This window comes from Chlamydotis macqueenii, chromosome 2 (assembly GCF_036417535.1).
Source record: "Chlamydotis macqueenii isolate bChlMac1 chromosome 2, bChlMac1.mat, whole genome shotgun sequence".
NCBI lineage: Eukaryota > Metazoa > Chordata > Aves > Otidiformes > Otididae > Chlamydotis > Chlamydotis macqueenii.
Window position 1 is genome coordinate 112706813 of NC_141557.1, and position 24762 is coordinate 112731574.

The 24762-nt window shown below is 43.9% G+C and overlaps 1 protein-coding gene across 1 annotated transcript in view; it reads left to right on the plus strand.

Annotated features, from left to right (window-relative positions):
* The window catches only part of COLEC12 (collectin subfamily member 12), a 102350-nt gene that overhangs the window by 12478 nt on the left and 65110 nt on the right, over positions 1–24762 (plus strand). The gene's annotated exons all lie outside the window — the stretch shown is intronic.

Sequence of the window (24762 nt, forward strand, 5' to 3'; positions counted from 1 at the left end):
GAAGAGTCACTTTCAACAACACCACTTGGCAAACGGATAGGAAAAGGAGGCTGAAAATAAAAATTAAAAACAAGTCAACAATTCCCTCCATCCCAAAAGGAGCAGGGGCAGGCAGTGTAAGAAGATGCGGCGTTCAGGAGGTGGGGATCACATTCGCATGACCTCTTCTACCCCCTGAACTGCTCCACCGCTCCCTGCTGCTGAGCTTTATTTTGGATAGGTCAGCCAACCACAGAGCCAGCATCTGTGGCTTGGAAAGTCTTGCCATAAGGCTGCACACAGAGTTTTTTCCTACTCCTTTTTTTTTTTTTTTTTGGATTAGGCCCTGGAATAGCAAAAAGGAAAAAAAAAATCTTGAGAAATGGGAAGAAATGTTACCTGCTCATTTCTGTCACTTCCAGCTGAGTAAAAAATATTAGGATTCATTAACACCTATAAAAATAGTTTCCCTCCGTGTTGCCCACTACCTAGCTATCCCTTGTCAGCATGCTTTTGCAGTGAACTGAAAGGTTTTAGCAAGCAGTGGGTACCCCATTATCCTCACCATCCCAATAGTAAATGCTATGTAAACGCATGATGGGATTTTTGCGTCTTAACTTGCTTTCATTTCTTTCTTTCTCCCGGGTAATGTGGTGCTACCAGTGTGAGTTATTTCTCCCCTTAGAAATGCTCAGAGGTTTATCTGAGCATTTCCAGAAATGCTTGCGTGTTGCACTTGGTGGGGCGGCGGGGAGGGAGGAGAGGGCCAGGAGTCTGGCAGTGGGAGGAGAAGGAGATTTCACCACAAAAGGAGCAGCCAGGGTAGTTCCACCCTTAGGAAACAAGCATAACCCCCTTCTCCTTCATGGAAAAAACATTTCTGTGGTCTGGGAGGGGTCCCAGATGTCTGCAGTACAGAAGAGCCTCGACTAAAAGGGGAATGGGGTCGTGAAGCCATAGCATTGGCACTGGTGAGAGCTGTGTAATTCAGTAGTGTCCTGATCCAAGGAGCCTTCTTTGTCCATACTGATTTTGAGCCCAGACTTCCTCCCATACCCCATTCTTCATCCTTCCCAGCATCGTGGGGCAGCACAGGGAGGAGCTAGGCAGACCTGGTTTCCATATGTCCCTGCACCAACATGCGTGCTGCTTGCTTGCAAGCGCTCATGCTTTTGTGGCCCTCAGAGGGGTTATTACCCCTCCCTCAGAAAACTCGACTCGGTGCATTCCCATTTCTACAGTCTCTGCTGCATTTTCAGGAAGCCTCTGAGCAACCTCTGGAAGAAGTGGAAGCCATGCGCCTTCTGCAGCACTGGCTGCTTCACCTGGCACTAGGCTCCTCCGTTCAGGAAGGTGACGTGCATGTCTTTTAAAAACTCCAAATTCAGTGGCCAGCTGGGTTGGCATTTCCAGGGAAGCACCAGAGGTTGCTCTTGGGGCCAAAATGCAGCTGAGTAGTTCAAGCTCCTGCCTGGCCAGCAGGAAATGCTATGCCTGCTGTCCCAGCTGGTGTTCCCTCTTGGCCCTGTGTCCTCATTGGTAAGAGAATCATAGAATCTTTAAGGTTAGAAAAGACCTCCAAGATCATCAAGTCAATTTAACACCACCATGCCTACTAAACCATGTCCTAAAGTGCCATGTCTACACATTCTTTGGACACCTCCAGGGATCATGACTCCACACTTCCCTGGGCAGCCTGTTCCAGTGCCTGACCACTCTTTCAGTAAGGAAGTGTTTCCTAATATCCAACCTAAACCTTCCCTGCCACAACTTGAGGCCATTTCCTCTCGTGAAGAGAAGGCACTATGGGGGAAGCCCACGCAAGAACCAGGTTTTGTTATACAGACCCTTAGTGAAAGGTCATTTTGATAGGAATCCTGTCCTGTCTGCTGGCTGGTGCTCTTGAAATCCTAGCGCTGTTCACTTGCTGGAGTGGGCAGTCATAAAAGCAGTGGTGGGGTTTTTTTTTTGCTTCAGGAGCCATGGTGTAAGAGCAGCTGTGTTAATATATTGTGACGGGAGTAATCCCTGTATGCCCTGTTGATGTGAGGCATAGTAGGAGGACCATGACTCAAGTGCCTTTGACTCCGTCATTTGGAAGCGTGAGGCCTTGTTTGGAGGAAGACGTGCTGCGAGGGGCAGACAACTAAAGCATGACGGGTTTTTAAAATCACGGCTTGCGGTGAGTCACTGCTGGCAACTGGGAACATGTGTTTGTCAGCACTTGGCAGGCAAAGCCTTGACCAAACTGCTTTCCTAGAGTTCAGCTGAAGAGTTTATTATTAGCTGCCTTATTGCTGGAGCCTGTAGTTTGGTTCAAGGAAGGAAGAGATCTGCGGAGGCAGGGAGGGAGGCATTATCCAAGATTATAATTTTGGGGAAGAAGCTTTTGGAAAGAGGACTGAAGACACACTGTCCTGCACCACTTCCCCTTTTTCTGAATCTTTCTGTCCCTCCTCCTCAGATAAGCTAATTTGAGAGGATTCATCATGCTACTTTATATTTTAGTCAGAAGAACATTAACTGATCATATTAAGCCAAACATACTGAGCATAACACAGTAGCGTGTTAAATAACAATGAATACAGATGCAGACAACTCCAAAATGGTAGGAAAATACACACCAGCATTTTTTTCTCTTTTGAGCTTGGGACAAATTTGTTGCAGGCCATCAGGGAGGCTGAGGAAAGCACTCTTTCCTTCTGGCTGATGCTGTTTACTTCTTCTCAATGGATGCTGCAGATTCGCAAGGACACTGCCAGAAGTGCAATGCTCAGCTGCAATGCCTCTAGATTCCTGCAGTGTGAAAGCACGTGAGGAAGCGTGTTTCTTATCACCGTTACTTCATCATCAGTCACTGCTCAGGCTGCTTTGAAGTTATCTGCTCCAGATAACAAGCTATGTCTCTCCACTGGTTTTCCAATATCAGATTGCCACTGATGTTAACTCTTTCGTCAATTAGTGTATTGGTTTGCATCCCCTCACCACTCTGCTTTGGTAAAGAATGAATGAGGAAAGGGCAAAACTTGCTTTTCAATATTACACACTTTTGAGATGCTAAATGGGATGCTAAATCATCTGAGCTTGAGAGCTCAGACTATTTTCTAGACAGTAGATATCAAGATGAGATCTCTTAATGGCAAGGTTTTCACTCTTTCCTCTGAGATTCAGGCTCCAGGCAAGGGAACTGAAGGGAACTAATGGATTGCAAGGTGGCAGATCTCATCTTCCTAACTAGTAGCATTCCCAGATAATAGATACAGAGATCATTGTGAATTTTGCTTCTTTATTTTAATGTTTTAGAACTTAAACCGTGGACTTTACTGAATACAGCATTTAATGTAGAAATTTCGATGTGGAATTATTCATTGCATAGTTTGAAGCTAAAGCACAATATGAAAGAACTGAAAGGAAAGGGGATGGTCTTTGAACTGTTGCAAAGCACATTTGTAATGTTTTAGAAAACAGGCTTTGAAGAAATGAGCTGAAAGCCCTGCTGATGAAGAGAAACCTCCCAAGGAAATCAAAAGATAGGGCCAGTGCACTATAGATAAGTAGGAGACTAAACAGCTTGTGTAAGACAATTACCCTTTGCCCTTGGCAAACACAGCCAGAACCGAAGCCTGTAAGCCTGTCCTCTATAGCAGGATGCATCTCAGTAACCCCCATCCTCTAGATAGTGAGTCAGGATCACCTTCACCTTCCCACTCCTCTGCCACAAAGCTGAGCCATCAGTCAGGCTTCATGTCCCTAGGTATCTCCAGTGGCACTGGTCCTCCATCCTTCCCCACACACTGTACATCAGCAGCTGACAGGAAAGGAGCAATAAAAATTACTTTAAGACTCCCTCAAGTAAGGTAGGTACTTTTTTAGGTACCTTCCAAGGGATATGCAAGAGATGACTGGGTCAGGATGTCCCTTCTGTGTGGTTATAACAACCTAGTTCCTGAGCATCATTCCAGGTGTAAGAATTAAGTCCAGGAATTTCTGGACCCGAAATGAATGAATCATCCTCCCATATGATAATGAAATCTGTTGTACTAAAAAGAGGTGAGGGGAAAAAACCTCCTGGTTTAAAAGCATATTTGGAAAATGTTATTTTTTTTCCCTGATGAGTCGCGTGGGAGCAGCTGAACTAGATCCAGTTAATAACTGTTTTCTCACTATATATTGTTTATAGTATTTCATACAGTGAGAACCTTTGATAGGATACAACTGGGGAGTTTTAGGAGTGTAACAATTGATTAAAGCCTTATGAATGGTTTACAGTAAAAAATTAAAACTTTGAGATATAGAAAAGTTTTTCAGAAAAGGGTTTAAAAAATTACAGCTTTTTCTGCCTAGAAATAACAGTTCAAACATGATCATGGTAAGCAAAACTAATGGCTTGGAATTTTGCAATAGTTCAGGGATAGCATTTGTTCATTAACACTATACAGACAGACTAATTTTAGTCCTTATCTCTGGGTAAATCCAGGCCATTGCTCGCATCTATAGTAACAAGCACCAAAAAAATGTCTGGCATCACTCTAGTGGTGTGCTATATCCACACAAACCTTAAGCCCCTAACAAAAAAAAAAAATAATTCTAAGCTTTAGGAATTCGTCAACTTTTCTTTATGGTTTGTAAACGACCAGTGAGGGATTTCAGGTGCCACAAGCCACATCCCTCCCTGGGATGAATGCCTGCAGCTTGTAATCATATGGCTTAATAAAAAAGTCACGGGGGTCACCGATGTTCACAAAGCCAAAGGAAAGTCATGCACGTTGCTTCCAGTTCATTGATCTGGCCATATTTATCAGATGGGGATTTTGCCTGCATGTGTCCTGAGGTAATTAAATCCCTGCTGAATGGTGCTGCCCATGTGGCTGCTCATTTTAGCCTGAGAAATCTAATTTGGAGCAACCCTTTTAATTGTAAGGTGGAAGGGGGCCAAGCCTGCCCTCTCCGGGGGTGAGCCCTGGGCAGCTGAGAGAGCCCAGCCCCCTCGGGGGTCCTGAGCTTGCTTTGGGGCTTCAGTCCCTTGCATCAGGGGGTACATGTGGAGGGACCGCCTGTGTAAGGGTTTCTTTGTCTTTCTTTTCTTTTCCAGTACGTACTCAGAGGACTGGGGTGGTTGGCAGGGAATTGAAGTCTCGATAAATAAATAAACACTGACGTGCATGCAGTATTGCCATTGCAGAGGAACGTCAAGATGCTCACGAGCTGTCAGGGTGCCGGCGTGCCACCGGTTTGTCCCTCCTCTGTCAGTAGCTTCTGTCTCTTGCGATGTAAAAGGCATGGGTGATAAATGGATTATTGATGATATATCCAAACCACAAATTTAAAACCGGCAATCTTCCTAAAGATGGAAAATAGTTGGTGCACCTTGATAAATCCATCAGTGTCAGGCAGTAATAGTGAGATCAAGAAAGTTACCAGATCTGTAAGAGTCACTCAGGCCTATGGGTTTGGAGCTGCTCCTTTCCAACCTGTCCTGCTGTGCCTGGCTCAAGGCACTTCTCCTTCTAATCCAAACCCATAAAGAGGCCTCTCAGCCCTGCCATGGAGACTAAAGTCATTCCAGCTGTGTGCTCTTATGTAGGCAATCTATTTTCTCTCAGTTATGTTTTTTTCCTATCTAGTACAATTAAAAATCTTGACGTGTTTCTTCATATACTGCGTTTGCATGCTTGGAGCAATACCTGTTTAATCAATCTGTCTTTTACAGAGGTGCGTGGAAAGGCGGTGTGGTCACCATTATGTGTGAATTTTGCTCTCTATTTTTCATTAGAGCTGTAAAATAGGTGCGTGGGCTGAACAGCACGTTGTATTTACGAATAGTGTGAAAAACATTGGCTACACTGTAAGCAACACCTGGGGATTTTGTATTTATTTCCCTGTAAACCAGCCAGATAAATAATGTTTGGTAACATCAGCTTGCTGCCAAAACATCTAGGCTGCGTTACGAGCTGTTCAACTTCATAACAAAATTACCTGTGAAATTAATGTCTTGGAAGGAAACTAAGCACTGTATTTTCAGCGCTTGGTGCCATTATGTTTCCATGCAAAGGAGTAACACAGGAAAACTGTGGGAGAAATTAAAATTTCAGAAAAGAAGTCATCACAAGGAGGAAGAAAAAATAGTTGGAAATACCTGTTAGTGGAGTCTCCCAGCGCTGCTGTGGGATTGTAGCACACAGCAGCATTACTCCTGAGCTCCTCTTAAGCTTTATTCAAAATACCAGTCCCCATCTGCAGCCAGCTGCTACTATCCTCTGCTCTTTACTGCAACTATAAGGTTGCAAGTGCTCAAATCTGTCTAATTGGTCTTTGGCTTTTCTGTACCTACTTCAGAGTAATTCCTCATCAGAAAGCTGCTGTGCCAGTGCTTACTGCCAGTGACGCAGACACACTGGTGCCCAGTGAGAAAGGGAGTGCTGTTTTCCCTTGACGATACATTGTTAGATATATCTAGCAACATGCGCAAATAAAACACATACCTGTCAGGTGCTGTTGACATCAGTATCCTAGATTCCTTTCATTTCTTGGGAATTTCCTCAGAATGTCCTGGAGCTCTAACACCGACATTAAGTGACACGGCAGAGGTGACATCACCGCACCTGATACTGCCGGGCTCTGAGCCTTTGGCAAGCGCCCCTCAGCATCCCGTTGAGCCAGGCCCCCAAACATGTGGTCTGCATGAAGCCGTGCTGCTGCAAGTACTTTGTCAGCAATTTCTGAACAGGTATTCTAACAGCGAAGACCTGTGTGTTTTAAGCAGCAGCTACCAAGACAAGTAGTTGGTACACGTTAGCTTGACAGACATGTTGATAGGCACATGCACTACCTCGTACAATAAGCCCCCAGCTTTCAGATTAGGAAGCCTTTGGCTGTCTTGCTGTAAAGCCCCTGCAGTCATTCCTGCTTGCTGCAGTCAAAGGAGCAGTCGCATCTCCTGCTGTCCACTTGAGCAGCATCCCAGGGAAGGGGAAAGATCAGATTAAATCGTTGGTAGGGCATTTTGGCTGCAGAACTCTCAGAAGCATTAGAACAAAAAGTGCCACAATGTTTTGACATAAGATGTTGTTTCATATTACATCATGCTTTCCTGCCTCTGCGTGGCTGATGCCTGGTTTCCCATGCTCCTGGGGGACCCGCTGTGAGGGCGATGTGAAACCTCGCCGGCTTGGCCTGGACCTGAACCCAGACCTGGATCCCGACCCAGCGGTCTCTGCTGTCCCCTGCCATCACACTCAGCAGCCCTGAGCCCAGCCAGTGTCCTGGGACAGGTGACACCACGAACGCGGTACATCAGGTATTTGGCAAATTTCTTTGTGATTTTCAGAGAGAAAATTTTATGTCTGAAGATTGACCTCCATGTGAAATCTATATATCAGGCTTAGGGTGGGAGTCATTTCACCTACTTTTAAGGAAGCCTGGACATCTACCTCTTTTAAAGACACCGGTCCTTAAAATGGCAGTAGCAAGGAGAGGCTTGTTCTGCATGAAGGGACTTCCATGCTGAGTGAGAGCTTTGCTCAGGGTCATTTTGAGTTGCTACACAGAGATCTTCAACTCCAGATCTCACATATAAATGCCTAAAGAAGCCTGCAAGGAGAATAGTAACAGAGATAAATAAAGACTCTCTCTATATGTGTTTTAGGCTGGCTTTGCCTGTTGCAGACACTAACAAGGAAGAGTAGGTTGTTTTGCTAAGTCAAAACCAATTCAAACTCCCTTGTGCTGCAGTACAACCCATTAGCCAAAGGAAAGATGCTATAAAATCTTATCCAGTCCCGATTAACCTGCTGCATATGGGTAAACCTAAGTGAAGCAGCTAGAGAGCAAAGAAACTTCTGTTTGTCATGTTTCAGCCTGGGTCAAGGGAGTGGGCTGAGATTCTGGAAAGCAGAGAAGGGTTGGGAGAGAGGTGTGAGTGGGAAGGAGTCTTACTCGGTGCTCAGAGCCGGCATGGACAAGTGTTGCGAAATGGGTGCGTGGAGAGGTTTGCGTCCTGCAGATACTCTTCAGCTCAGTCAGGAATGCATCTGGAAAATCCACCCAGCCAGAGAGAAAGATTGATGCCTTAAATAAATAAAACGTGAATGTGTTTTTTTCCGTGGTTCAGCTTGTGACTCTTAATCGAGGCAGCTGGAGGTTTTATAGGAGATGGAGTACAAGACACAAGGATACACTTCTCTTCAGCCCAGCTAAGGCTCCTAAGCAGATTTTGTGTTAAAAGCCTTGTGCAGACATTCAGGCCTAGCGTAACAGGACTTTGTAGCATCTCTTCTGATAGCCATTTTATACTGCTGTGAAGATGCAGTGCAAATTGGTTTTCTTTTAAGGATGCAAGGATGTCTGGGCACTAGGGTCTGCTAACAGGATTTTGCTGCGTATCTTTCAAAACTTGAAACTTTAAAAGCTTGGAAAATACTTATTGATTTGCTTTACATAACATGTATCTGTGTGCTTGTTACCAAGGTCTTAGCCAGGAACATGGAGAATTCTGTCAAGTTTTGTATTTTGAATTAGCCCAGGAATGGGCATGGGTACTTCTATTGCCAGGCTTGTTAAGGTTAATATACTCTACATTCAGGAGTGCTCAATGGCAGAAAAAATACTTGCTTTTTATATTTTGCTGAGAGATTAAGGTATGATTTCAGACCATCTGTGGATGTAGTGACAACTGGTAATGGAAAGATTCCTTACATACATTTCTGCTTTGTCACATACTGGAGGACAATCTGGTTACAAAAAATAATAATACATAGGGCCAAGGGATATTTTTCTTCCTTCCTTCCTTCTCCCTAGAAGTTAATTGCTTCAGGTGGAAATATGGCCTATAATGCCCCACGTAACTGGTGATTTCATTTAAAATCTGACCTGTAAGACTCAAGTCTGGAGTGGGAGAGCTCTTGTCCTTGATTAACATTTTGAACAGTCTGAAGGCAGAATACTCTGAACACCCACTGTCAAGGTTTCCACATAGCATCTGTGCACAGCTAAGTTCACTTGTCCCCAGAAGTTATTGCATATCGCTGCTTGTGTGTGCAGATGTTTGTATTTAAACCTATGTACTCTGTTTCATATGAATACATCCAAACTGGATTTGGGTCAGTGTGTTGGACTACCTCACAGCACGACTTCAAATATACAAAAACCAGACCTGTGGACTAGATTGCATGTATGTTCCATCTGGAAATTTGTGCTCTAAACATGTTCCTGGGCGTATTGTTCCCCAGGTCTGGTAAGCCAAAAATCTGAGCGGTGGATCTTGTCCTCACCCTGTTCCAAGTCCCCAGTCACAAGTCCTCTTGCTGCCTCAAACAGGCCAGCTCATCATTGCTCCATAGCTTACTTGTCTCCTTAAGAAAACAGGTTTCTCCTTGATTAATGATACTACATGTTTTACTTCTTTTACAAATTTATAAAAATGACCATATGCATATTTCAGTGATATGCAAAATTTCTTTATTCTTCTGCTAAGAAAGCAGAAGGACTGGAGACGAGGACTGAATAATACACAGCAAGGCTCTGTTTTAAGGGGAAGCAAACAAACCAACATCTGAATCTTCTGCTCATTGCAGAGGAGCTGAAAAAGCTTTCCAAAATATTGAAAACTTTAAAACTGGTGCCTTTTTAAATAGTTGGTCAAGGTCAGCTAAGATTAGGAGAAAACATTGAAAACATTGAAGTGTCAAAGTAATGAGTTTGGGGTGTGTGAGGGTCTGAATCAGCTGAAATACTGCAGGAGGAGGAGTAGACATGTCTTCATTGTCTCTCTCTTGGGTCATGAAACAGAACTGAACTAAAGATCATTTTTAAGAGGCCCGTAATTCAATCCTCTTTGCTCCATCCCTGCTGGTCCCAGATCAGACACATCTTTTCTGCAGGGTCCCAAACAGCACGGGAAGCCACATACATGGAAGACCCCTCTACTTTGTGTGGTGTTCAGAGTTCAAGTTTTAGTTCATCAAGGTGCAGAAAACAGGGTGCTTTGTGGAGATGCTGGTCTGTGGTACCATAAGGGAATGCCATGTTCTGCTTTTTGTTTTCAAGAGGTAGCAGGAGCAAAGCAGAGGTGGCTCCTGTCCTTTTTCTGTTTAACTGTAAGTCTGTCCCTTATTCCTCTCATTCCCTCTGCCCATACAGATTAGGTCTGGAGCAGTCCAGCAGAAGGTAAAAAGCACATCTCAATCTCAGGCTCAGTACTGAGCCCATTGAGAGGACGCGATGGGGAAATTTGGTAGCTGCAGGAAGTGCCTGCCATTGTCAGAGGGTGATCGGCACCACGTAAACCCTGTAAACTTCACAGTTCGCCTCTTGCTTCAGCAAATCCTGACTCTGGGCCAGGAACAGAGTTTTAACCACTTTGCTCAGGGTGTTATTACTGCTGTGCGTGCTGACGTGCGGGATGGGAGGGTGTTAGCTGGGGCACACCTTTTCCACAAGAGCTGCATCTGCTCCTCTGCTCCAGCTCCAGATCCCAGCTCCTGAGAAACTCGTATTCTTGGCAAGCTGCTTTGTGAAATAACAGCATGGTGGAGCTGTTTTTATTCTCAGCTGTCTATGCAAGAGGTTACTGTGAGTAGTTCTGTGCTTTAATAAAGAGAAATGGAGCTGTGTTCTCCACAACAAGCCCTTTTTATTACACTTGGTTTGCATAGCAATTAAGCCTTTAATCATGTCTCCAATGGAAAGAAGACCCCTTGTGAAAGCCTTTCATTTACTGCAGGGAATGAATTTTCATATGCATGAAACCAGATTACCAAAAAAACCCCGAAAACTAACCAAAAGAGCTACCAAGAATATATGTATGTCTAGTGGGTGTTCAAGGTGGCCTCGAAGAGATTAAGTGGAAGTGTCTTTGTGAAAGGAAGCAGAAGAGCTGACTGAGAAGTTAAAAAGTATCTTACCTCAAAGGAATACTTAGGTCATTTTAGCTCTCTTCATTTTGAGCTTGCTGATTGCGCTGATGTGGCACTATAATAATTTTATTTTATTTTTCTCCCTTCTGGGCAGTTTCTAAACCAGTATTTTAGCAAGAAAAATAAATAATAGACATGCCTTCTCAGTTGTTCTTCTGGGAAGACTTGTGGTGAGTTAAAAGAAAATACTCAGTGAAGCTGTGAATGGGAGACATTTCCAGGGTGGGTGTGTTTTGAGGTTTGTTTGGGTTTTTATAATACTCTACTTGTTTGTCTTATTTGTTTAAAAATAGTTTTCATATGCTTTTAATACAGTGGAAACTGAATTTAGAGGCTCCTCCTTATTCCACCAGTTACGAGAGCTTTGCGGAGTGATGTGTAATAGGACCATCACCACCTTTGCAGATGCACCCTTCAGGCAGTTCTGCTGGAAGGAAGCCATGATCCTGCTCTAGTCCTGAGCCTTCATTTGGGCAGGTTCACAGCAAGGATTTTTTTTTGGCAGGCACTTGTCTCTCCTTTTGCTGTGGGTTTTGTATGTGAAACAGATTCGTAACCTCTAAGTGACCGTGTTTCGCCTTTTGAGATTACTGTTTCCAGAATGTCGGAGTTGCCAGCAGGGACCGAGGATAGTGCTGTGCTTGTTACAGTCTCGTGAGGAATGTCCTCTTTTCCCCAGACACCTTCAGTTTGGAGATCGTGGAGCTTGCTCCCCTTCTCCCCCCGCACTGAGCAACACTTCGGGCCACAGGTAGGACTTGTTCCTAAAGCGTTCTGCTGCAAAGTGGGAAACCAACACCTACAGGCAAATCAGTACTTGGAGGAATTGTGTTTGCACAACCTCCCTCAAGCTATTTTAAACAATATACTCCCAGACCTGCTGAGCTGATCTATTTTATGAAAGACTACCTGTTCCCCTGTCTGATTGCATTAACTCAGCTGTCAAAATGAAGCAGTCAAGGGCACAACTGTATTTTGGCGCTGGACTCAATAAAGCTGAATGAGATCAGCCGGGGTTTTCCTCCTGCCCCGTGCTGGAAGCGCAGTGCTGAGAACAGCAAAAACTGGAGAGCTAGGCTGCAAGGCGATGGAGACGCTCTGCAGCTGCGGGGAGGCTCGGGCTGCGGCGGCAGCCTGGCAAAACCACAGAGCGCTGTCAGCGAACAACGGGGAGGGGGTCGTCCCAAAGCTCCGCCGAGGGACTCTGTCACAAGAGTTTGTCTACTATTATTTGGACGCCATTCAGCAGGGTTCGTATTTCCGAGCCCATTCATAGAAAGTGATGTAAAACCCTTCAGACTACTCTGACCAGTGTCTGTCGAGGCTGTTCCAGCGCTGCCTTGAATTACTTTTATTTTAGGTACTGGTCTTGACTTCTTCAGAGCGGATTGCGCGACGCAAGCACGTTTCAGGACAGGGTTAAAACCATCTGCAGTTTGGAAATGGCAGGGTCCCCGGAGAGGGTGTTAAACCCAAGGAGTGCTGATCTGTTTCCTGCCTTTGTTATGATTTCTGCCCTGTAACCCAATCTCGCCTGCAAACCAGCCCGAGCCCAGTCCAGCTGTGTCAGCAGGGCACGGACCGTGGCTGCCACCACGCACGTCGGCACGGCCAGCCTCCGGGTTTAGTCATTTGTCGTGTTGGGTCTGCCCCGAAATCCGTGGGCACTCACTGCCTTTGCTGTGTGATTGGGAAAGTATGGAAAGGAGGAGAGTGGACGGTGAAGGGGGTGCTTACCAGTCGGCTGCAGTGGTGTGCCTATCTAGAAGGGATATACAGGGCTATAAACATAACTCATTGCTTTTTATATGGGTCCCCATACAGTCCTTTAGGAAAATCCCATAGAAAATGTGTATGGCATTTAAGACTCTAGGTGAGGACTGTTTTCTATGTTGACTTCCAAGGTTTTTAAAAGGCTTCATGTTCTTAAAGAAAGAAGAGGATTATCCACACGCTTTCACACATTTTTAGCGCGGCACAGTCTGTGTAGCCTTGCAAATGCAAGAGAATATGGCACGTGGTGCGGCAAGAGCAGGGAGGGAGAGCTGTGCCATGACCTTGCACTTGGAGACAGCCAGGCCCTACATGTGCACTGGTTACCCGCCAGTGAGAAGGGCCACCATCGCCCTGAACCCTATCGCTGTTGGGTAGGCAGTTAAACCAGTGCCCAGGCTTCCTTCCCTTCTCCAGGAGTGGCAGCCCAGCGAGGAAAAGCCCAGCTGCTGCCGGAATAAAGTCTGATAAATCTGTTTGGGGAGAGGGATGGGGTGGAGGTGGATGGTGCGGCAGAGATGCTGCGCTGTGCCCAGGAGCCCTCACGAGCAGGTGGGTAGCATGGGGTGATGCACAGCAAGACGAACTGATCTTCTCATTTTGTTTGTTTTCTCCTCTTTCTTGCAAGACTGAGCTGGCCCTGCCATCTTACCCGCCTTTGATCTTTTTCTAGCACAGCCTGAGTGTTTTTTAAAGCATTTCGGTGCCAGAGCTGACCACTACTAAGAGAGAGAAAAAGCAGTCAGCAAAGTTCCCCATTTAAAAATGCACTGGTTTAAAGCTTTGCAGATTACATTGCTTGTTTTTCAACCAACTCATAAGGATGTTGCCAGCAGATTTCCAGTAAAGTAGACATTTAAGTCAAAGTGGCTTCTTTGAAATATTTGAACAGTGGCGTGGGGAAGATCTGGGTGAACAACGGGGCAAAGGGGAGGACAAGCTGTAATTTATCCGCAGCTCTGCCTGGGGCAGATGAGATGCGCACAGCAGACTATCATTCTCTTCAGGTTACAGTTTGTTATGAGGATTTGGGATTTTCCATGCTGATTTCCCAGGTCTTAAAATACTGATTACATATTTCGGCCTTAGCACAGTAGGCAAAGAAACGTTTTTTTTTTTCTGGGATTTCTTGCTTCAGGCTCTTTTGGAAATTCACAGGAGCTGTCTATAACATCATTTCTCATAATAACTTTAAATGGCTTTTAGAAATCTGAGGAGATCAGACAATTTTCTGACTATTTCTCACAAATTACATTGCTGAGTCACAGACAAATCTGCTGTAAATAGGTACAAGTCCACTGATTAAAGCAGCATTGTCCCTGCCAGTGCTGAGGTGTGAAACGACTTGATTAGATTTGTGTCATCCCACTGTTGGAAGGCAGGGAGTTAAACTATACTTGTGCAGCCAGCTGAAAGGCCTAGATAAGTACATTGCTTTAAATCATGGTAAAACTCATAATTTATTTTCATTCTATTTAGTGAATTAGAGCCCAGCTCTCGGTGAACAAGACTTGTTTCCTCTGTAACTGCATGTGCTGTGCCATCCATTATCACTTGTCAGAGGAGCTCAGGGCACCTGCTGCAGAAACTGAGGCATCAAAGTATGTTTCAGATCTTAAATACCTTTGTGGATCTGTACCTGGGCGTTTTAATTTTGCATCCTTGTACTTTGTTCTACATATTGTAAAAATGAGGATAGTTTACATTATCATGATATTATGTCTAGTAACTCAGTCACATAGGGTCCTATCCCCTCACACCCTAGTTCAGGAGCATGATATAAAAGCATAAGCAAGAGTTTGCCAAGACCTGAGTGTCAAAGTATTATTGCATCTCACTGTGCATGTTTTAAAGTTTTGCAATAGTGAAGTTAATACTGTCATGGAGTTTTGCATCTGGTCATTATGAGATTTATAAAAAGAAATAATGCTTTGTTTAAAATCCAGTACTGGATCTTCTTGCTGATCAATAGTATTAAGAGAGTCCATTTCCCTTTACTTACCTAATAATTTGGTATTTACTGCAAGCTGATTTGAGATGGGCGTTCCTACATTCTCATTGTTGTATGATTATTTTTCATGAACAAAAGAGATGTTGAATGTGGTCCTACATAACTGGGTGGAAAATGAGCTAACAGATAAACTTAATTTTGTATTTTACGCTTCAAAACAATATCCATCTTCATCTCTATTTGATAATATATATTATCCCACTCTGTATGTTTCCTTTATTGGGGAAAAGGTTAAAAGAAACCAGCTGGCTAACTTAGAGTTTGCCACCTTGCAGGTCCGTTCTCCAGCAATCTTTATTTCTTGCTGTATATTGAGGAACCATGTTAGTTACTTCTTATTATGCCCCAAACTGACTTGCAAACTTATACCAAAATACCAGGACCAGGCTTATCTTACTTCCTCTGTTTTGCTCAAAAAAGCATCAATATTCACTCAGCTCCCTTGAGGCAATCCTCTCTGCTCATCTTGATTTTAGAAAAATGTTTGTTGCTGCTTTTATGTAACTGGCCCACCAGGCCATGTGCACGTCCCTGCTCGGTAGCTGAGCTGCTGCAGCCACGTTCGCGCTCCCATCCGAGCGGTAGCACCCCTCTCGCTCTGCAAGGGTGGGCTGCGAGCACCACGCGTCCATCCTGGAGTTTCATTCATAAGACTGCTTGGCATGCTGCCCAGAATACATAAGCGAAAAATGGAGAGTTGAGCAAAACAGGAAGGGTAAGCCTCGCTTTTAACAAGAAATGTGGTCATGAGCATCAACAGCCTCTGTGAATCGTAAGCTCACACCCATTCCCTCAATGGCATTTCCATTGCAAGCGGAGTGTGCCGTGAAGAGACAAGGCACCTGCTTTGTCCCCTGTGCTGCTCATTGCAGGATCACTGTGGTCTGGGATAATCAGAACTGACAGCAATTAAGAGTAATTGAGGTAGTCTTTATAGCTCAGTGATTTCCCTGTAGCTTTTAATAAGGAGAAATCAGAAGGAAAAACAAATGCTGTTATTCACTAAGCTCTCACAAGCCGTTTCTGATTGTCTTGGGATTGAATAACTCATTAGATGGAGAATTGGCAGCACTAGGTTTGAGTAACACCAGTTTTCTGCATGTCTGTGTGATGACATTCTTGTTTACATTCTTTAAACATGTGGAATGTTAATTTTTCAGTAATTTTTTTTTTTGTCTTGGTACTGGGTTCTTGGGTTATTTTGAGCCTGAGTTTGTTTTTCTCTATTATGTAAGAAGTCAAGATGATAGGAAGTGTGATGTAGTTTCCTCTCGTGATACTGCAAGTAAAGAAACTGCGAAGGCAGGACTGGCCAAACAGGATCCTTGTCACAGACTTCTGGTCACAATAAATCACTGGCTTTGGAAAACATATTAATAATATGATTTTTTGTTTGCTTTATAATATTTTCTGTATTTAGCATGTTGAGGACAAATAAATACCAAAGAGATTGCAAAGGTGAAGCATGGTGGTGGTGGTGGCTGAACAGCTGCCTCACCTGCAGCCTGCGTGCTGGGCGGTCTCCGCTGGGACCACGTCTGACATACCAAACCTGTGAGCAGTGTCCAGTGGCTGCCAATGAAAAGAAAAAATGTCTAGAGAAATTTTTCTCTCTTATGCCCCGTCCCAAAATATGGATTTTTTTTTTCTCCTCATTTGTTTTGGCCTAAATTCAAGGCCCCAGAGCAAGAATTGCAAATGGCTGGTGAGGTGGGGCAAAGAAGGATCCATGACAACTGCTCGTCCTGCTGCCTACATAGCAGAGAGCTCCACATGCCTACTAGTTTATGGGTGCCGTTGCCACACCATATCTGTGGCCAGATCTTAATATTCATGCATACCTACAAACTGGGGTCCTCAATAGCCTCTATTCATAAAGTGCAACTGAAATGGTGAATTATCTACCAAGTTCTCCTCTTAAACACCAAGCATTTATTAAAATCAAGCCATTCTAGCCTAACTTGAAGTCAGTGATGAGCTGTGGTAGAAAGTACTGTAACAAATGGGAAAATGGTTGGGAAAATGGCACTAGTAAATGCATGAACTTTTCAGATACAAGGAGGCAGCTGCTGATAAATTCTTCTAGTTTACCACAGTTTCTCCCAAAAGATTTGAATTTTTCACTTTCTTGACGTCAAGGCTTCAGAAATAAAGGCTTATAGGCTGGTGTTTTCAACAGACACCCATCAGGCAATTCAGGGGTTGCTTTGGAGGGTCCATATACTCTTGGTCTATCTGTAAAAAAAGTACATATGTATTTATCACATCTCCTAGAGAAAGCAAATAGAAACAAAGGTCTTCATCTCTGATTAGCTACTACTTTGAAAATACTTTCTCAAAATGCAGTTTTCCTTTCTAAATAATAAATTGTCATGTTCTTCCTTCTTATCCACCACCTGCCTCACCCAGTTGCTGATGTGTGTCATCTGTGAAGTAACCCTCATCTTTGTGTATGCACATAATATCATTACGTGCTCTGAGTTTGATTTTCCAAAGCCTGATTAAACCAGCCCTGTTGCTCCCTGTAAAACTGGAAAAATCAGAGATTCTCCTTGGCTGATATATCAAATACATGAGGAAAGCTTTACATGGACAGTAATTGATAGTTTAAAGCAAGTCTGTGCCCAAAAGCTGAACCTGTAGACATGATGGCACAGAGCATTGAAGTAATGAGAACTAAACTGGATTGCCCACTCTCTCAGTGCTTGGGTGCCTTTTTTGGGTGTCTAAAATCATAGAAACATAGAATCACAGAATGGTTTTGGTTGGAAGGGACCTTTTAGGGATCATCTAGTCCAATTCCTCTGCCACTGACAGTGACATCTTTCACTAGATCAGGTTGCTCAAAGCCCTGTCCAGCCTGACTTTGAACACTTCCAATAATGGGGAATTCACAACTTCTCTGGGCAACCTGTTCCAGTGTTTCACCACCCTCATCATAAAAACTCTTTTCCTTATATCCAATGTAAATCTACCCTCTTTCAGTTTAAATCCATTGTGTCTTGTCCTGTCACTACAGGCCCTGGTAAAAAGTCTCTCTCCATCTTTCTTGTAAGCTCCCTTTAAGTATTGAAAGGCTGCAATAAAGGTCTCCCTGGAGCCTTCTCCAGGCTGAACAACCCAACTCTGTCAACCTTTCTTAATAGGAGAAGTGCTCCAGCCCTCTGACGATTTTTGTGGCCCTCCTCTGGACCTACTCCAACAGGTCTTTTTTTGCATGGTGAACACTGGATGCACATTCAGAACTCGACACAGTACTCCAGGTGTGGCTGCACAAGACAGGGAGAATCACTTCCTTTCACCTGCTGGCCAGGTCTTCTTTTTATGTAGCCCAGGATACGGTTGGCTTTCTGGGCTGCAAGCACACATGACTGGCTCATGTCCAATTTTTCATCCACCAGTATCCCCAAGTCCTTCTCTCCAGGGCTGCTCTCAATCCATTCATCTCTCAGTTTCTACTGATACTAGATATTGCCCTGACCCAGGTGCAGGTCCTTGCACTTGGGCTTGCTGAACTTCATGAGGTTCACATGGGCCCACTTCTTAAGCCTATCAAAGTCCTTTTTGATGGCATCCATTCCTTCAAGCATATCAACTGCACCACACAGCTTGGTGTCATCTGCAACCTTGCTGAGGGTGCACTCAATCCCACTATGTCATTGCTGAAGATATTAAATAGTATTGATAACAGTACAGACCTTTGAGAGACACCGCTCATTGCTGATTTCCACTTGAATATTGAGCAATTGACTGTAATTCTTTGAACATGGCCATCCAGCCCATTTCTTATCCATTTAACAGTCCGTCCATGAAACCCAGATCTCTCCAATTTAGCAGCAAGAAGGTTATGAGAGACTGTATCAATAGCCTTACAGAAGTCCAGGTGGATGACATCAGTAGCTCCTCCCTTGTCCACTGATGCAGTCACTTCATTGTAGAAGGATATTAGATTAGTCAGGCATGATTTGCCATTGGTGAAGACATGTTGTATCTTATCACCTCTCTGTCTTCCATATGTTTCAACATAACTTCCAGGAGAATCTATTCCATGATCTTACCAGGCATGGAGGTGAGGCTCACTCGTTGGTAGTTCCCAGGGTCCTCCTTATTACCCTTTTTAAAAATTGGTGCGATATTCACTTTTTCCAGTCACTGAGGATTTCACCTGACTTTTCAAATCTGATGGAGAGTAGCTTAGCAATTACATCAGCCAATTTCTCACAACCCTGGGATGCATCTTGTTAGGTCCCATGGACTTGTGTATGTTCAAGTTCCTCAGGTGGTCTCAAATCTGATCTTCTTTTATGATGGGACAGATTTTATTCTCTTACTCCCTGCCTTGAGATTCAGGGACTTGAGAGATGTGGGAAGAGTAATTACCATTGAAAACTGAGGCAGAATATTGTCGCATACCTGAGCCTTCTCCACATTGGTTGTCACTAGTTCTCCTATCTTATTTATGCAGAGAGGGCACATTTTCTTCTACGCTTCTCTCATGTCAGTGCATAAAGTGCTGACACATGGGCTTCGCCCTATGGGTGCCACTGCCCTTGTCCAGCTCTATGAAAGAGTTGCCAAAGCAGACCAAAGCCTTCCCATCTAGGGAAGCATCCTTTCATTGAGTGCTGCTGTCCCCAAGTGACCAAGTGCAATAAGGTGTAAGACACTTTGCATCGGCAAAACATGAAATAACTTGCCTCTTCTTTGGACTGCTGTGACTTAGAGACTGGCCTCGGTGCAAAAGGATGGAGATCCAGAGTTTCACACTGCTTGTTACAAGTAGGTGCTTCACCTACTTTTTTTTTTTTTTTGGTACATCATCACTTTTAGCAGTGAATTCAGGAGCTCAATGAAAGATTGGTGGAAAAGGTGTTTTTTCAGCCTGTTTTCACTATCAATGAATGTGTCTATAATGATGATGCTATATCACGTTTATTGTGATATGGAAGTTTCTAGGCACCAGATGCTTCTACAATTTAGATAATTTTGGGGGTTACAAACTGCAAATATGATGTCATTGCACAGGGCTGAATTTCATCTTAAATTCCAAGTATATTCATTTGGTTTTATATGAAAATACCTCTGTTCAAAGAGAATGCAATGCTGACCTAATGACCTAGTGTTCCTCTAATATTAGATCTTGTCAAAAACTTTTGGCTGTTTTGTCCTAGAGAAAACTCTGGTATTTTAACTTTTTGTTATGTTGCCCTGAATAAAGACAACGTATGATTTGCCCCCCACTTCCCCCACCAACAAGGGGTAGTTGTAGAAAGGATAATCTTGGAAAAGCCTAGACTGCTTCATTCTGAGGTCTTCAGTTGAAGTGCAGTTTCAGAATTCCTGAACAACTGAGCTATTCCACTTTATTCTGGTTTGATTTTAAATTTTGTCTCTTTGTTTCATGGGAAAACCAGATTAGATAAATTATGTTCTCAGTTTTTACCAGAAGGCTGGGCTCCCTAGCCAGAGCTGCAGGGGGTATCACAGTTATTTATTTAGAAATACTGTCCAGTTTTTTCCTCTTTTTGTTACCTCAAAATAAACACATTTCAACTGAGTAATGTAATTTTTCAGTTTTACAGAAGGTTTTGATGCTTGTTCATTGTAAGTACTTTGTCCAGAATCTAAACATTATCCACAGCTTATTTCAGCTTTCCTTAAAGAAAAATCTGAAAATGTTTATAAAATTTACTCTTTCAAATCAAACTGCCTTATTCCATAGACACAATATTCTAGTGAAAACTTTCACTGGGTTTAATTTCCCAAAAAAAGTGTCACATTCTTAGCTATCAGCAGCTCTAAAAAATATTACAGACTGCCCTTCCATTTATAGAAACTATGTGTTGCATACGTGCAGAAAAGCTGAGAATTTACTAAAATGTTTCATGCTTGCAGTGAACAGCTGTTTCTTTCCAGGGTCTAAATGGCGCGCTGTTGCTGTTACTCATGGTGCTTATTTCAGTAGCATCCGCTGCTAGCCAAGATACATGCTAAGAACCATGCACGTACCAAAGAGCTTGTGGTCTCAGCAGCTGAGATAAGCAAACTTGCAAGCTAAGGGAATGATGCGATAGCATCAATCAGCAAGACTGCTGTGCTGGCTTCTAGGCTGGAGACCTAAACAGAGCAGAAATAAAGGGCAACAGAGTTCAGTGAAAGCTGAGGTAGCATTTTGGGAGCATCCATGATTCCAGGAGAGCCTCTCCACTGAGTGACTGAGTCCTCGAGTCTTTATGAGCAATAAATAAATTAGTACTTGTGTTAGCTGTTATATATAAACATTTTCATCTACATTGCTTTCCACAAAAGTTATTGTGAACAGGCAATTGCTTCTAGACTTCTTTCTAAACAGCTAGGAAAGAAGAGGTTGAAGTATTATCCAAGCAAATTCATAAAGACTTTTTTTACTTGTTTCATTTTCTTCATTTAACACAATTAGGTCTGTTGGTGCAGGCAAAGGAGGGTCTTTATGTGTTGGTCATCTTCATCTCATTTAAACTAACACAGGGACATTTTACTGAGAGGTTTCCAGTTACTCTAATTTTTTTTTTTGCAGTTTGAGTATCAGAATACAATGTGAGTTTATCCTGTGCAGTCAAAAAATCACCAAGAGAATAAGTAGTAGAGCTCAGAGTATGCCTTCTAGAAGCATCCAATATGTGCCTTGGAGATTTATTAACTCTCTAAAACTTGAAGAACAGAGCATGAGGACAGAGGATGGGGAGGGATGTAGCATTCCTGTTTCTTCTGATCAGTTCAGCAAAGGTTTAGCATCAAGTTGTGTGGTTGTGGCTACAAAACTGCTCAGCTTCCCACAAAGATCAGGGCCGCATTTGCCCCAAGCATTGCATCCTGCAAGAGAACTTGTTGACAGACTCCTCGCTGCAGCAGTATCACAGAAGTTTTTACAGCTGATTCAGTGTGTCTCTGGCTGGGGTTAGGCAAGTTTGAGGCTTCTGTGGTATCACTGATCTTCCACACCAGTGTTTGTGAGAGCTCACTCAGCTCTTTATAAGCAAATATAAACAAACCAGTTCAGGTGGTACAAATTCCAGGGGTGGTACCAAGCGCTCACAGCTGTGGCAAGGCAGGAGTGTGACCTGTCCAGAACAGAGGGACAGTGTTTTTCCTGAAAGGCTCTAAAGGCAGAGAAGATGGAACCTACTGAAAACACATTTTTACTCTGATGAAAAAAACAACTGTGAAGTTACTGCATTTTGTGATACTTAACTTACTCTGTTGGTCATCTGAAATGATGTCACGGGCTACTTTTTATTACTGTAGTATGTGTTCACATTAAAGAACCAAGTTTCATGTCGTTAGACTGTTTTCAGCAGAAACAAGCAAACTGAATTTTATTATGAATGAAGAGAGCAGCAAGTGAGATCTGACCCTCATGCAGTTCTTCCTGACCGAAATCCATGATATTCAATTATATCTTTGTTCTGTGACTGTGGAAACAGGCAAGGTGCCCATTGAACCTGATGAAAGTCTTCCCTTGGATTATTCAGGCAGCTGAGTCCATCAGCTCTGCCTGGTTTTTTTGTCTGAATTAGGTTGAATGTGATCTAGCCACGTATAGTAAAGCAAGCTGGACAGATTGTGCATCTGTATGATGCATAATTTATTATACTGATACTCAACAGGTTTTTGGAGACTTGCAGCCCATCCTGCTGGGTATTTGTAGGTGGATGCTGGCTGCATTCGCTTTCTCGGCAAGGCTGCTGTGAGAGCTTCAGCTCTGCAGAGGGAGGTCAGCATCGAGGGCTCCTGTGGCACATTACAGAGTGGTCCAGGAATCAGCTGCAAATTTTTGGTAAGCTGCGGAGTTATGGCTGAGGTGTGCACCCGAGCTCCCAAACCATGTAATGTAAACAGGATATTTTGCTTTTTCTGGTGAAGTCTGCAAGGAGTCTGGCTGACCTGCTCTGTTTGTCTCCAAAAGCTTTTGGAGGACTCAGAGGAGCTAGGGAATGGCTAGAGGGGTCAGAGATGAAATTGTGAAGAAGGTTTCTAGAGTTGGTTTAGAGTATGCTCACTGCTGAGGGCTAATGAAGTATAGCTGTCCTTGGCTAAGCATGTGGTAGTAAAGGAGGGGCTGATTCACCCTTGGATAACTTGGGAGGATGGAACTCTTCAGGGAACAAGAGCTACCCTGGGGTGATGGGACTGCTTGAGCCTTTGCACCCTGGTTTCTGCCAGCAGACGTGCTATGGACTTGTGCCAGAGGGTAAGAAACCTCTCAACCCAGCATGAGCACTCACAGCTCGCTCTGGCCTCAGGTCTTACCCCTCTCACTCACTTACATCTCCTCCTCAAGCTGCAACAGGCTTTTTCATGGAAACCCAGTTTCCTGGCTCCTGTGGCCAGCAGTGTGCATCCTGAGTGACCCTGTTCCAGTGATGCCTCCCTCTCTTTTGGAGGGGTAATACCAAGTTATTTAATTCATAGGCCAATTCCATATAAATTAAACCTTTGTTGCCTTCCCAAGGCAGCCCCCCAAGGAGGCGGGGGGGTGGTTTGGCATGTGCCCTTTTCTATTTAGAGCACTTTCAGGGTGGTCATAACGCTTCTGAGACTTGCACAGTGTATATCCCAGTTAGCATTCAGCACATGGACCTCTCCATTGGTCTGCCATCTCCAGCTCTGGACAACATGCTGATAAGGTGGGTGGTAGATTGGCCACCTTCAGCTCACCCCCTCCCCATGCCTGCAGTCAGTGGCAGAGGTCCTGAAGCCAGACTTCTGGATCTGCCCCCGTGTTTGACCTCTAACTCTGTCAAACTGGACAGTTTTCACTTGATCCACCTCACCGATCTAACATGTCCAGCATCAAGCAGTTACGCCTGTTGATGACTTTTATCATGGCTAACTAAACTAAGGAGGTCTTGATGAGAGAGAATTTTATGTCCTGGATCTTCCATTAACTATTATATAAGGATGGCTGTGAGCTGCAGACTTTTTCCACTTTTCTTCTTCCCAGTTTTCACAAGGATATCTCCATGATGAGATTAAATAACCTTCCTCAGGATGCGGCAAATGAGATGAAGGAAACAGTCGTTTGGAAGAAGGATAGAGCAGATTGGAAAGATATGTTAACCTGGCCGCTGAAAGAAACTCTGGATTCTTGAAAGCGTTTTGCAGGGGCCATCCCAAAGCCCATGCAGCTTCAGGAATCTATGATCTCTTCCAGCTGTTAGCATGAGCACCACAGCATAATAATCACCTCCGTGTGCGTTACTCATCCTCCATTTTATGGTATGTCTCTTTACTTATTAGACCATTGACAGAGGGAACAAGCCATCCGTTGAAGGAGACCTGGATGTAATTATGCATCGTTCAACTGGATCCTATTAGTGCTAAACAGCAAAAGATGTTGCACGTATTCCGAGTTAGCAAGCTACATGGAGGAGGACAGCGGAGTCAGGAAGACAAGAACGGACGCTCATCAGAGACTGCTGCTTGAGGAGATACAGTCCTGATAACATATTAGTCATGATGCATGTTAGCCATGGGTCATTAATTTTGGCTTAATGTTCTCTCCAGGTATGAGAGAGAAACACTGAGTTACACAGAAGGAGTTGACTAACGACAACTAAAGCCTGGTCTGGCACAGGAGAGCAGGAAACTTGCAGTCTATAGTGAGCACATGCCCAAAATATGAGAAGAGAGAAAGTATTTCAGGCTGATGCCTCTACTTTGTCACAGGAATAGGTGGGAAGGTCCTGGGGAATCCTCTGGCCCTGTGTAACAAAACATGAAGAACCAGCGAGACCACTATCAGCAGACCCCAGCAGGGGCTCTTCATCATGCAAGTGGCTAGCACTGTGCTCACAAGTCTGCTTGTGCAACTGTGGTGCAATGCAGGGACGCAGTAGCGTCCAAGGAAGGCTGGGTAATCCCCAACCCTATCAAGCTTGAAGCCCCTTTTCTGACTGACTTGCATCCAATGTGCGGTTGCACCTGGGCTCAGATTGCTAATAAATTCAGTCCGCTGAGGTACTCTTACAAGGGATCAGTTTTAGCCTCTGGCTAGATGCAAGTCTTGTCAGTTTAACTGTGCTCAGGTACTTAATTTTGGACAGA